Raw genomic sequence first — 14,335 nt, 5'->3', positions numbered from 1 at the left:
TTCACGACACCGTGTCTTTTTTAAAATTAACTAGTGGATACATATTGCAGCTTACACGTTAACTAGTGAAAGTAAAATGTTCACTAGTTAACTAGTTGAAGCCTCTTTTGGTCTTACAATCTGACTATTGAGGCTCAAAATGTGCACTAGTTAACTAGTGAGGTCCAAATTGTCCACTAGATACACTAGTACAATTGTTTTGACCTTACTAGCTAACTAGTTACGCACACTTTATCTTACTAGTTAACTAGTGAAGCCTTTGAGGAGTCGCTATTAAACTAGTTAACGTGTAAGCTACAATATGTTTCCACTAGTTAACTAGTTGCCGTTCATATGGCCAACACGTTCACTAGTGAGCCATATGGAAATGAAGCAGGCGGGACCCAGATTCTGATTGGTCAGTTCAGCTCTGTGAGGAAGAGCCTTACCAATGTTTTTTAGCAACGTCTCGAAGATGTGAGGTGCATCAGTCGGGTATTTAGTGCCTACTGTTAAAATATTGTCCGTGGGAAGTCAGTCAGTGTGTGTTTTGCCTAGAAAAATACATGTTTCTGTTTCTGCTTTGCTCCGCTTTGTGTGTGTGTTTTTGTTGGTGCGAGTGTGCATATGCTTGTGTGAGAACACCGGCACTGGAGACACAAAAGTAGCGGATATGATCGTGGGACATTTTATCAGCGGTGCTCATGAAATTAATAAAGCTGAAACACTTAAAATCAGGGTAACGATAGATCTGCATGAAGATAAACAACCTCTCCATATTTGCCTCCTAATATTTATGGAAGTCACAGCGATTTCTCAGCCTCTGAGGAAAGCTGTGATCCGAAGAGGGTTACTTCCTCTCTTTCTATCCATCAGTAATGTCCCTCTGTTATCACAGTGCTATTCTAATCCAAGCACCTTTCAAATTGCAGCTAATAAAATGTTTTAAAGAGGATCTGCATTCCTGCCTGCAGTCCTAAAGCAACTTTCTAATTTTAACAAAGTATTCAATGTTCTTACCTAATTTGATATACAGTCATATGATCATAATTAGAAAAATACTTTTGTTTTATATTTTTGTAAATATGGTCATATGACTGTATTTAAGCTCTTAAATAAACAATTTGGGCTGGGTAGCGCTCTATATTTTGGGCCAATAGAAGACCTCAATGCATTCTTTCCCCTCCTCATTAGCATGTTGAGCAACTATTGTGACTAGTGCGCATTTGGGACCCACTAGTACTACTAGTGAACATTTTAAGCCTCACTAGTTCACTAGTTGAATTTCAATGTATCTCACTAGTTAACTATTAAATGGCAAAGGGTTCACTAGTTAACGTGTAGACATTTTGAGCCCCACTAGTTAACTAGTAAGGTCCAAAGAGGCGTCAACTAGTTAACTAGTGAACCTTTTGCCTTTACTAGTTAACTAGTGAGTGATTCTGGTTGCTACTAGTTAACTAGTGCAGAAAAATGTATGCCACTAGTTAACTAGTTCCGCTTCTTTTTTGTAACTAGTTAACATGTCAGAGCTTTTGCAGCACACTAGTTAACTTGTAAGACTTTTAGCGTCACTAGTATGGTCAGAGGGCCACTAGTTCATCAAAAAGCTTACAAGTTGGGACTTTGGTGCTACAAGTGCCGCTCTTGGCGTCACTAGTAAGGCTTATGTGCTAACTAATCGGACAAAAGTGCCACTAGTTGCTGAAAAAGAGTGACTAGTGTAATGTTGTATTTAACTAGTAAAGCAGAGTGCCAAACTAGTTTGACCATATATCTAACAAGTGAAATCAAAGAGCCAACTAGTGGAGGCAGCTGCCATGTGATATCCAGGATATGGAATAAATACTCAAATGGCTTGCCTGACTGCTGCATATCAGGGCTGCACCCTAGTGCTGGGAGTGTGAACTCATGTGTTGGATTATCCCTCAGATGAAGCTCTGAAGGTCAGTGCACAGAGAGCACAGTCCGTTGATTAGTCACTTTAATCAGCCGCCTCATGATTTGGTCTGCTCCCGCCCGAGCAGCCTCAAAGAAGCACGTCCTCTTCTCTCTGTTCCCTCCCTGAGTCCTTCTGAATCCTGAACACGCGACATTGATCTGGTGTGAACAAAGTGTTGCTCAGCTGTGTCAACTGAATGCAAGTGGGCTACTTTTGTATGGAAGGGGCTCAGATGGAAGGGAACATTATTTAGCGTGTTGCAGCAAGACAGACAGAGCTGTGTGTGGGAAGATAAAAGCAAATTTCCTTTCACTCGCATAATTGCTGTGTAAGCGTTCCTTCCACATCCTTCACTTTGAATTTGTATGGATTTATTGATCCGGTGCAGTTTTTAAGTGCACAAAGGCAGTTTTAAGGATGTGTTTTTGTTCCTCTACTAAGTCAGTAGTCAATCTGATTGTTTGCCTCCCTGAAATGAGGCATTCAGAGGGGAGAATATTAGCACACACTTAAACCACTGGTGCAGGCCATTCAACCCGTACACCTACACAACTGCACAACAGCTGAGTTATTTACTGTGATGCAGAGCAGGGGCGGTTCTAGGGGGGCCAGGGGGGNATGTTGAACCTGGAGTACGTCACTTCACTTTGTCTTCTTCGTCCCTTTTACGTTCCAGACAATGCATGGCACAGCGTAACAGACTGAACCTGGGGTCGCTGTTCAGTCTGTTACGCTGTGCCATGCATTGTCTGGAACGTAAAAGGGACGAAGAAGACAAAGTGAAGTGACGTACTCCAGGTTCAACATGAAAACATTCCTAGTTAAAAATGCAAAAACAAATCGCTAAATTAAAAGATAAAATACTGGCATGTAATTCACGTTAGAATAAAAAGAATGGTTTTGAATAATAGATGAGAGTAAAATCTACGTCACTTTACAGCCCCGCCCACTTTTGGGGAAACCAACGCTGTCATTTGAACGGCGATCAAGCCTGAAGCCACAGAGCTCTTCTTTTACTGTCCTTTGTTCTTAGAGGAAGTACAGAAACACGTAACTCTGGATTTGTTTTAATTTTTGAGGTGCAATAAACGACACAGCAGCTTTTTGGCATGATAAAACTATTATTTTCTGCCTCGCTCATGAGAGTAACAGCTGGCGAAATTACAGCCTCGCCTACTGATTTTAATTTAACCATATATCGAGCCNGCTATATACCAATTTAATTTGAGATTTCAAATGTGTGCTCTAAAATGATATTTATAAATGACTATTATCATTATTATAAGCAAGACAATAAATGGCAAAGATATGTAGAAAATAAACGTATTTAAGATACGTTCATAACAAACGTAACATGGGAGAAAATATGTTTCTAGAAGATATGTAGAAAATAAACGTAATTGAGAATGCAGTTTAGTTCTGTGGGAACGTAATTTTTAGGAGACAGGGTTGCAAATGACAGTACAATTGACCAATCATATCTTCCTTCTAAATGGATGGGTTTTATTATTGCAGACTTCATGACAAGTTCCGCCCGCTGTGAAGCTTTTCTTGTTTTCATGGCAACAACAACTTCCTGTCAACAGCGTAAACTTGCCTTCAAAATAAAAGCATGCCAAATTACACTTAAGACATAGAACTACAACGAAAGTAACAAACACAATGCAATATCCTTTTCAATTTCAAAGAACAAAAATTGGGTTATTTACAGGTGTTGTTTTGTGTGGTAGAGGGTTGCTTTCATTGATGCGTTTTGCACCCCGGGCCGTTGTTTTGATATTCCGCTGCGCTGAAGTATACGCTGTGACTAATAACTCTACAAGGGAAGGGGTGGGGGTCAGAGGGCCTATATGTTTAAAAGTCACGGCTTGCCACTGGGCATGGAACATGTAACAGTCAAGGCACAACATACCTGACATACCACAACATACAGTATACCTGAAAATTAGCAGAATATGTCCTCTTTAATGAAAGGCAGGTTTTTCTTTAATTAGAATCTCTGAGCAGAGGACACATGTTTGATATCTTGGTTTCTTCTTTTCTAAGGTTACATTGTTCAGTTGTATTACAAAATACACTTAAGTAACACATTTATTTTTTTAGTATTCATTTAATATTGAGATTCAAAAGAAGTCTTTCATATTTTGATACTCAGATTAGTTGACTGATTAAAAAGCCCAAAATGCATATCATGCATTGTAAAGACATTGATGTTTTTGAAGCCTTATCAAGAGGCTCCTCTCTCCTTCCTTCCTTCCTTCCCTGTCTCCTGGCCTCTCCTCTAATGTTTCCTCCCCGCTCTCTGCCTGCGCTGCATTAGTCCCATTACGTCGCTGCTATATGAAAAGGCTTTAATTTAATCAGGTGAAGAGCACACAGGAGACTGATTGATTCTGGCTGGACGCCTTCACTCAGGTTTTTAACAAGCTTCAGCGCTCCATTATAGTGCAGTGAGAGAGGCTGCTGCCTTCAAGTTTCCAGGTTGTTAATGGATTTCCCCCATCGTCTTGTCACTGCGGATCTGAATGTGTGTGAAGTCCCCAAAATGCTCTTCAAGCACTGATGTGCCGGCCAGCCACAGAATAACTCTGCTCATAATTCTGTTTCATCAGAGGGGCTATTACTCAGTGCAACCTCCATACCTTTATCTGCGGCTGCTGAAAGGAAAGCCTTTACTTGTGAAGTACATTATATCACAAAAATGTCAAAGAAAATAAAAACTATTGATGATTGTAAAGGACTTCACCACTACTGTTTTTCGTTCATACTGTATTTATGGGCAACGGTTTCAAATCATTAAGTTAGTACAGATCAATCGCACACTTTATTTTTCTCGCTTTTTTCATAATTTTTATTACAAGGAATAATCAGATTTTATCTTATCTTGCCTGATCTTAACATAAACCCTCTCTACTGTGCAGGCTTTGGCAGTAATGGATAACATGTAATGGGATAACCAGGATTCATAAAAGGTATTACTCTATTTCCTACAGTTAGAAAAAAATACATAATCAGATTATTTCTCTAAATATTGTGGATTACTAGCAGGATTACAATGTTACCAAAAAAAGCTAAAAAGAGCATATTGTGTTTGTTGTAAAAGGATCTTTTGTTGTTTTTTCTCTGTAAATTGTACTGTTCTGTAGGCTCATACTTTAAGTGTGAATCTATACGCCTACTGCCTGAATCTGCTTTATGGTTTTCACTTTCTTTTGGTCTTTTGTTCTGTTTTTAATTCAGTAGGTGAACCTATATGTTCATAAAATAGTGTGTGTGATCTTAACTGTGTGTATTAAGCTAAAACTGAGCATTTTCTGCCGGCTCAGATTTTATTTCTGCTTTTTTAAACTGTACTATGTGCTCATGTGTTTCAGTGTTGGTGTATAGGCTGCTGCCTGAATATGCTTCATGAAAGACAGCTTTTACTATCAATAAAATCATTTCTGATCCTAAATATCTTGGTTTGTTCCTTTCTAAGGTCACATTGTTCTTTTGTACAACTGTACTAAAACATCTTAAAAATATTTATTTTTTCTCTTGTACTCATTTGCATTTGATATTGAGGTAATCCAAAGTGACGAAAAGTGATCAGGTCATATGTTGATACTCAGATTAGGTTACTGATTTCGTATTTTTCAGATAAAGTAATTGTAAAGGATTTTTAAAAGTAACCCCCCCAACCCTGTTACTGCCTGTATAAAGTGAAAGAGGATGATAGTCAGCACTGCAGACAGGCTGTAGGCAGCATGTTGGAGCAGCTACAGCAGAATATCTGACGCTCTCCTGCAACACTGCTCATCCCCGACAGGCTAATTATGTGTGATACTCCGGCTGGTTACTGGACTGGAAACTCTCCAAATACTCGGTTATGATTCCCCTATTATCCACAGGAGCTTTTAAACATGTTGACAGAGTGTCGCTGTACAAATATCAGTGGAGCTCTTGACACTAACAAAAATCTATCAGCAGTTGATCTAGTACACCATCTGCTCAAAAGGCTTGACTGTACGAGTGCAGCCGTTGTGGTACAGAATGCAAACAAAGCTGACTAATTCTACAGTGATTAGTCACGCTAAGTTAGCGGAGGAATGTGTAGGACACATGTTCTACCACATGCAGAGAGGCAGTAAAGTTTCAGAGTTTGATATAAGTGATTATTAGGTCAATTTAAAGGTTAGAAATTAAAGAAATGTGTCTTTTGATTATGTTGAATGTACATTAACTGTCACAAGACCATTGAGTGGACAGCTAATTGAGCTATGCTAATGATAAACCCCATTTCCAACAAGGCCGTTCCAGGGCCTTTTTTAAACTGGGGCCCGATATTGAACCAGTTTTGCCCGTTGACCGTGCTGAGGCACAGAGAATCTGCCCAGCTAGCTCCAAGAAGCCACAACCACATACGTCAGAGATGTGGCACAAAGCAACAACAGTTTGCAGCAAGATTAGAAAGATGTTACAGTAGCGGACTGAAAAAGAGAACCAGTGATGCGCGGTCAGGGGAGGCAGGGGAATACAAAATAAATATATATTTTATGTAAAATGTTTCCACTAATCAGTGTTATAAATTTCAAGTTGAACCAACTGCAAACCAAGCTAGCTCCAGCACGGAACTAAAATATTACTCATTCCAGGAGTTACTGCCACTTTCAAACCTTAACATTACAGGGGGCGCTATTTCACTTTCTGGGGTTTTCCCTTTCCTGTAGTGTGTTCTAAAGGTTTTTGTGCATGTAAATGGTCTGCACAGGCTAAAATCCCAAAGTTCACCTGCCTGAAACGCTCCAACACATTGTATGTGATAGGCTAAAGGCCGCTACACATCAACCTGAGACCAAAGAACTCGTACCGAAGGCGTCCCGACTTTTACGTCCGCTTAGTCGCCTGCGTCGGCTACGCCGCCCGCCTACGCCGCCCGCCTACGAACACACCGCAAAGACTTCAGTCGACGAGTGGCAATAACTGTCCTTACCAGCAGGCAGCGGTAGTGTGTATTCGTCATTCAAAAGAGGCAACAGCCAATCAGAGTGATTTCTTTGGCCGAATTTCTTTGGCCGATTCAACATGTTGAATCGGCCAAAGGGAGGTGTGAAAATGTGCCGTAAAGCAACAACGGTGCGGGACACACCAACCTGAGTAGGGCGCCGCGAATGCCCGACTGCCTCTGACGGCCTCTGACTCCCAAAATCGGGTAGGTGTGTCAGGGCCTTAAAGGGCGTGACATCTCTAAATGGTTGACCAATCACAACAGAGCCGGCCAGCTAATCAATCAGAGCAGACTGGGCTCTGGTTTCAGACAGAGGTGGAAAGAGGTGCTGCAGCACAGGCAGTAGGAGAAAGAGCTTTTTGAACATTAAATCATGGAGATATGTCACAGTAAAGGCACTCAATACTAATGTGAACCTGGAAATGAGCAGAATATGTCCACTTTAAATATCACAAGGATTGATGAGTTCAAATTAACTGTGACTTTCAGTCCAAGTATAGCACACTAATAAGGAACTGACATTTGTGTTATCTTGAGAATCTTTGATCAGATTTACAGCCGGGCACATCCACACTCTACAGGCTACAGCCAGCACAGCAACACTTCCCTGGCCAGGCTGATAACAAGGGGGCCTGTATGAGCTGATATGCTAAAACAGCAGTGAGACTGTTATTAAAGCAGTCAGGATTCATACACAAATATCCCCCGGTTCAGAACAGTAGCTCAGGCCAACGTGATATTTCCTCTCCAATCTCCTTTGTCTCCACACACCGTGATAAATGCTCATGACCTTCAGGTGACAATCACAGCACCTCTCTTCTGTCACCTCCGTCTCTACCCTCCTGATGCATAGCTACGTATAAGTGTGTGTGCCCGTGCGTGTGTATGTGTGTGTGTGTGTTGCCACCTTGCAGACAGCCACCGAGACCTCTGAAAACTCCCAGAAGACCAATTAGAGGTGAGAAAAGGAGAATGTCAGCCACCGAGCAGCTTTTGTGTGTGTGTGTGTGCGTGTGTTTGTGTGTGTGTGTGTGTGTGTGTGTGTGTGCGTGTGTGTATGTGTGTGTTTGAGAGACAAGTACAAACCCAGCCACCCCTTTCCATCAGAATACAGCAGCCATCTGAATGCAGCCAACAGCATCCACAACGCCTGTCCAGTTTTACCTCANAAATGTAGAAAAAATAAAAACCTAGTGAATTAATTTCAGAAAAAAAAAAGAAAAAGTTTGAGAAACATTGCGCTAGTGGATTGTCAAAGAAAAAAATGTCTATGCAAACGTTATTATTAATAATAATCTTTGAAAAAAATTATAAAAAAAATTAATCAATTTTTCTTTAATTTAATTTTCCATTTTTATTTTGTAATCAAACCCCTCTCGCGACCCCCACTTTGGGAACCCCTGCTCTAGAAAATATGCCTTTTTAAAAATGTTTATTGGTTTTATCGCCACAGCTCTTTGAATAAATAGGAGAAAAAAACAACTGATTAATACAAATGGTGTCTTTCATGAAGAATGTCATTACCTTTTTAGCTTTTAAAGAATAATAGAGTATTATACTTTATTGTCGTATTAAGTCGGATAACTTGTCACTTTTCTGTCTGTTAATCAGTATTTTAGTTAACAAACAGACAGTAAAGACTGTATGAAATGATGTAACAATAACTAAACAATACATTACTCATTGCTGGGAGTGTTAGCTGTATTGTTGGAGGATGAGACTTCACGGGTTCATTAGAAATGGCGCGACATAATCGTCTGCGCTGCTTCCACAAAGCTAGTCAAAGCTGATAAGAGCTGATAGCAAGGCAAACCGATGAGGCATTAGAGGACCGTGGTAAAACTGAAACTCTGGTGTGTGGTGGATTCAGCAGAAAAGAGGAAGTGCATGCTCTCTTCTGTGTTTACCACACAGTAGCATTTTTAATGAAGGTCCTTTTTGTGCCATGGATAGAGATTCGTGAATTAACTCTTTTAGCAAAGGACCTCCAATGACATGAAAATTATTCCGTCATCTTTTGCAATGCAACAAAGAAAAGTTATCTAAATGGTTCAACACCTGAACATAAACACACGTGTCAATAATCAGCATGTTAAGCAGATTAGCACTCAGGTAACACGTGAGCTGCATGTGTGTGTCTGTGTGAAAATGAAAACAAAGGGTGTACCGTTTCAGCAATATGTGTTTTCTAGTTTCATAACTAAAATACAAAAACACATACAAACAAAAAGAACAATCTGAACACATGACACATGTCCCCACAGCTTCTGAATTACATAAGTATCTTCATATTCTAGTATGAAGATATACTAGTATACTTCTTCTAGCATCTTCTTAACACACACACAATCCCCCCTTCCTACATATACAGTATATATATTCTTTCTATTTATAAACTATGTGGATAAAGCTGAAGAAAATAAGGAAAAAACTGTCTGGAAAAGTGTGAATATGTTTGTGTAAGTTGCTGAAACTGGAAAATAAAAACACATTTAAAAATCAACACTACCAGCCGTAGAGTGTCTCATTATGTTTTTGTTTGTTTATCTAAACAAATGTGGCAAGCAGTTGTAGCTACTGTACTTTATCTGTACCACATATCAGGTGATCAAATCAGCTGACGATGTGATCTCATGCTACTTCCCTTCTACAGAGTCTCACTCTCCTCTTCATCCTTTCCAAACCCTATCGCTCTCTTCCTCCGTCGTCACGCAGAAACTATGGTGTATGACAGACCCGAGAGGCTAATATTTAGAGTAGCAGCAGCCCACCGTGTCCAATCATGACTTTGTATGGTCAGGCCGAGGAGGACAGAGACGACACATGCTTTATGTTTCTGACGATGAGCATTAGCGTCACCCTTTTTCATTTACATTTCTACCTTTGTTAATAAAAGCCAGAGCGACGCATCTCTCTCCAAAACAACCACAGCAACTGAGAGAGTGGTTTTTCAAATATGGACATGTGGGATTTCAACACCACGACATAATATCTAATTAAAAGCTCACATACTCTGCTAGCTTTCTAAAGACATACAAGGTTTAAGGCTGTAGTAGGCACATTTTCCTTATAAATAAATCGCTTTTGGAGCTGTTTAACAACCAACCAATCACAGACCTTCATCACAAACAATTAGTTGGTGGTTAGGTGCAGTAATGGCACCGTGATTTAGTTTGTTTATAACCAAATGTTGGCTCTTTCCTTCTGGCGAATGCATTTACTCATCACCTAGCTTTTGACACTAGCGATCGGAGGTCATTCGAGGCCCCCCACAAAATGTTTTAGCAAGAATTTCATTAAACAGCTGCTGAGAGGAGCCGACTGAAACTCAATCCTCTTCAGCGCCTCCTTGTCATGGTTCCCTGCCTCACAGGTCAGAGGCGCTCTGATTCAATCTGCAGTCAGAGAGGACGCCTCCGAGACCAGGGCCACACTCCCTCGGATTTAAATTAGCAGAAAGAATTCCTCGGCTCACACAAAGTGTAGTTTTGTTGTAAATAGTCCACTCCCTGTCTTACATGTCCGCCTACTCAACAGTGGTGCTTCTGTTTCGTTGAACAGGGTTACGAGTTATTTTCTTCTATCTTACATGTAGATAGTTTTCTTAGTACTGCATTTTACTTTTACATTACCACTTTTATCCAAAGCAACTTGCCTACACTCGATACGCGTGACACACCTATGGGATCATTTTTGGGGTTAAGTGTCTTGCCCAAGGACACTTCGACATGTAACCTCTTATAGAAATTAAACCTTTGGATCTTGAAACTGAAATCTTCTTGTTCTTGTCGTCTTTAAAGAAAACCTATACGCTGATTTGTCTACTACCAGTTTATATCAATGAGGGTCAAAGGAAAATCCTCTGCCTTGTGACCTTTCAGTGACCCACTGTGAGCAAACACAAAACAGGTCTTTTCCTTAATTAAGGGTTTGCTTGAGTCTCAGTCAAAAGCAACTTTACCATAAGGGGTTTGAAGCAGACTACGGTCATCACTCCTTTGTTTACTTCTTCCTGTGTTCATTGACGGCAGTGAGCGTAATGAACTAAGGAAACACACTGTGCAAAGTCTGGGGCCGGAGACTTCCTCTCCATACGGCCACTCACTGATAATCTACAAGACAGCATTAATAGCTTAACTAGGTGTTTGTTAGATAAGGTAAACACAGCCACAACAAAGTCTCACTAAAAGGTGGGCTGGGGTCTTCTGGGTAGCTTTTGGTGGGTGTCGTTCAAGTGAAAGAGTTGTTTAAATCTGATTAAAAGAGAAATATGTTGATAAACTTAACAGATGATCTGCCTCTAAGAGTTTCTGAGGCCCATATAACGCTGAATGAATGAGTCTGGTGTTGTGTTAAGGTGGAGCAGGGCACATCTGGGAAAGGTTAGTAACTCTTAACAAAGTCCATGTTTAGACTGCAGGGGACCTCAGTTCAACAAATAGGCCAAACAATGTTCCTCCATATGGTTGAGTTTATGTCGTATATGTACTGTTGTTGTACTAAACTAAAATCTTCAAAATGTGACAATTCTGCGCCTCCACCTCCACCCACAACCACATCTGACAAATATCTTCAAAACAGAAACTGCACAAAGCATTTCCTGTTAAATATGTTTTGTAAATGCATAACTTCCTCTGGTAGACAACAATGTCAGAAGTGTCAAAACAAATGTGATCATTTAAAGTTGTTTGGGAGCTAATTCCGTCTTTTAAATGGAGGTTAAATTGACCAGTTGTTAAACAACGATCACTCCATTCTTGGATGCACATTTCATACGAGATGGTTTTACAACAAATACAAAGATGATGAGTTAATTCAACACAGAAGCTAGCAGGACAAAAACAAAAAGCAGCTAATACCCATAGTTCCTCTTTGTGCACGCATACGACCAATTGAAATGGGAGAATTGCAAAAGCCACCACATCTCTAGCTGGTTTCTCAGTGGTTCCTGCTTTCATACGATCAGAGGTTAACCACACTGTGCATCAGCCACACTGTGCATCAGCCTCACTGATGGAAAGCTCACCCTCTTTCTTGAGAAAAAAAGAAGTGTACATTAGGGCTGCACGATATTGGAAAAAACTGACATTGCGATTTCCCCCCCCCCTGCGATATATATTGTGATATGAAAACATACAGGAATTGAAGAAAAGACCGTTTTTTTTCCCCCAAACCATCCTTTCTTGAACTTTAAATGCTATACAATTGGTATTTTGTTAACTATATTTAACCCGATGAGGGACTTTAGTCACGGACGTCTGGATCTTAAGTTATCAGAGAAACACATGAAACTACTTTATTCAGTGTTTTTACCTTTAATCACCGGGTCCGTTTGCCTTGGAGATTTGATTGTGATTGGTGGTTTGCTGTGCATGCAGAGCCTGCATGTCACTCACTCAAGTACCCTTGCGGACATGAGAGCCGCGCAAGTTTTCCTTTTGTAGCAAGCAGCAAAATAATTGTAAAATGACGTGTTTAAGTTAATTTGCCTACTTAATATCGCAAGTCCTAAAAAAAATAAATTGAAATTTCTTCTTTTTTTTAAAAATTGTTTTTAATCACACGTCTACGCGATGTGAATATCGCGATTATCGTCACAACACGATATATCGTGCAGCTCTTGACTTAAATACTGTCAACCAGTGTTTCCGCCAGACCAGACCGTCCCTTATAGATACTATCTCTTTACGTCTCCAGGGACACCCCTCCTGGCATGGTCCTTGGAAGATGCGGCGGCGTTTTGTTTTTTTCGTCCCAGGAACACGCTTTGCAGGCGGCGAAAAGAATCCCACCAGACTCCTTTGCCCCTCCAACAGAGGGATGTCCGTCCTTTTTCCTTTTCGTAATTTCAAGCGATAAAAACTCTCGATCTTCTCTGAAATTATAAAAAAAATTGGACGCCCTCGGCTCGAGATCAGGGCGTTCCGAGCTGAATGAGAGCGTCAAATGACGGCAAGACGGCGGAAACGCTGCTGTCAACACTATCCAACACAAACTGCTAACTCCACAACAAATGTAATTTACTAGAGTAGAGTTACTATCAGTTATTAAAAATCATCCTTCTAGGTAAAGAAACACACAAGAGAGAAAAAATGTCTTGGTATTACACTGCACCTCAATGGACTGCTGAGAATTCAACTACGCAGATTACTTTTTTTATCATCAATACATCTCCAGATTATTTACTCGATTCATAGTTTGGTTTATAAAAAGGTCAGAAAATGTTGATTTTACAATAAAATAAATAAAAGAGAGCAAATCCTCACAATAGGAGAGTTAACTTTGGGATTTAAACATGAAAACAGTCTGAATGATTCACTGAAAGCCGTCCAGCTTGCTTTACCCACCAAACTAAATAAGATCACGTGAAGGCAAAACAATAAATTCAAACTGAATCAGCCCATAGTGTGTGATCACTGTATGCTACCGTTTGTTTGCATATTAACACCATCTCTGAAAAGTAATGCTAAACTGAGATAATGTGATATTACACCGCTGTACATCTTGCTTTGTTTATACACACACACCTCATATAGCTTTGCTTTTTTCGTTCTCCACATTTAAGCTGTTGACATTACTTTGTCCAAACTATGTAAAGCTAATATCAACGGATTATACACACCCAAACACTTCCATATCTGGTTTTAGCAAATGCTACATAAACCTAGACATGTTGGGTGTCCCAGATCTGTCACATGATGCATCTGGTGTTATCAAATGACGAACCCTGCACTAAGGGAAAAAATAATTGGCGCTCACTACGGCTGCACAATTAATCAAAATGCTATCAAATACACCGTATGGACAAGTGCTACATCTAATTTGCTGTAAGCCCAAAAAATTGGTAACGGTAAAATAAGTGAAAATATCTGAATGAAGTATTGTGGCGCTGCAGAGAAGTCGTGGTGTATTTGGTCGAGATCCTCTTGCAAATTACATGGCAATTGTAATATCAGGGAATCAGTTGAACCGATACATTCCTGCACTTTAACATGATCTGCATAATGAAGTATGAATGCTTGTATGTTGTAGGCGTGTGGCGCAGTGGGTTAGTGCGCTGATCAGAGGATAGCAAGTTCGAGTCCCACTGCAGTCAGCATGTCGTTGTGTCCCTGGGCAAGACACTTCACAACAAATTGCTCCTTTCGGGATTGCCCGTCTAACAAAAGCGTCTAACAAGTGACATGTAATGTCCTCTCCTGAATGTTGTACGTCTCATTTGTATTTTTGAGTAGCTCTACTCATCTCATTGTACCTCTATAATGACAATAAAGGATTCTATTGTATTCTATGTAATATAAAACAACCTATATTTGCCGAATCTTGCAGCCATAGCGTTCACCCAAACCCAGAAATGCTCCTGTTGGGTGGGTCATCTGTTGGTCCACAAACTGAGATGTGGGGCCCTTCCCCTTCCCCCCCCCCCC

At 40.3% G+C, this 14,335-nt stretch overlaps 1 protein-coding gene across 1 annotated transcript in view; it reads right to left on the bottom strand.

Moving 5' to 3' along the window:
- Window positions 1–2,445, bottom strand: part of LOC104946170 (activating signal cointegrator 1 complex subunit 3-like) — a 27,902-nt gene extending 25,457 nt beyond the window's left edge. Inside the window, exon 1 of the mRNA XM_010771948.1 lies at window positions 2,440–2,445. The gene's annotated coding sequence lies outside the window, so the exon portion shown is untranslated. The remainder of the gene's footprint in view (window positions 1–2,439) is intronic.
- Between the last annotated feature and the right edge of the window lie 11,890 nt (window positions 2,446–14,335).

Source organism: Notothenia coriiceps, unplaced genomic scaffold (assembly GCF_000735185.1).
Source record: "Notothenia coriiceps isolate Sejong01 unplaced genomic scaffold, NC01 NC01_scaffold00010730, whole genome shotgun sequence".
NCBI lineage: Eukaryota > Metazoa > Chordata > Actinopteri > Perciformes > Nototheniidae > Notothenia > Notothenia coriiceps.
The sequence above is the reverse complement of the archived record's forward strand: the minus strand, read 5'-3'. Positions and strand labels throughout refer to the sequence as shown.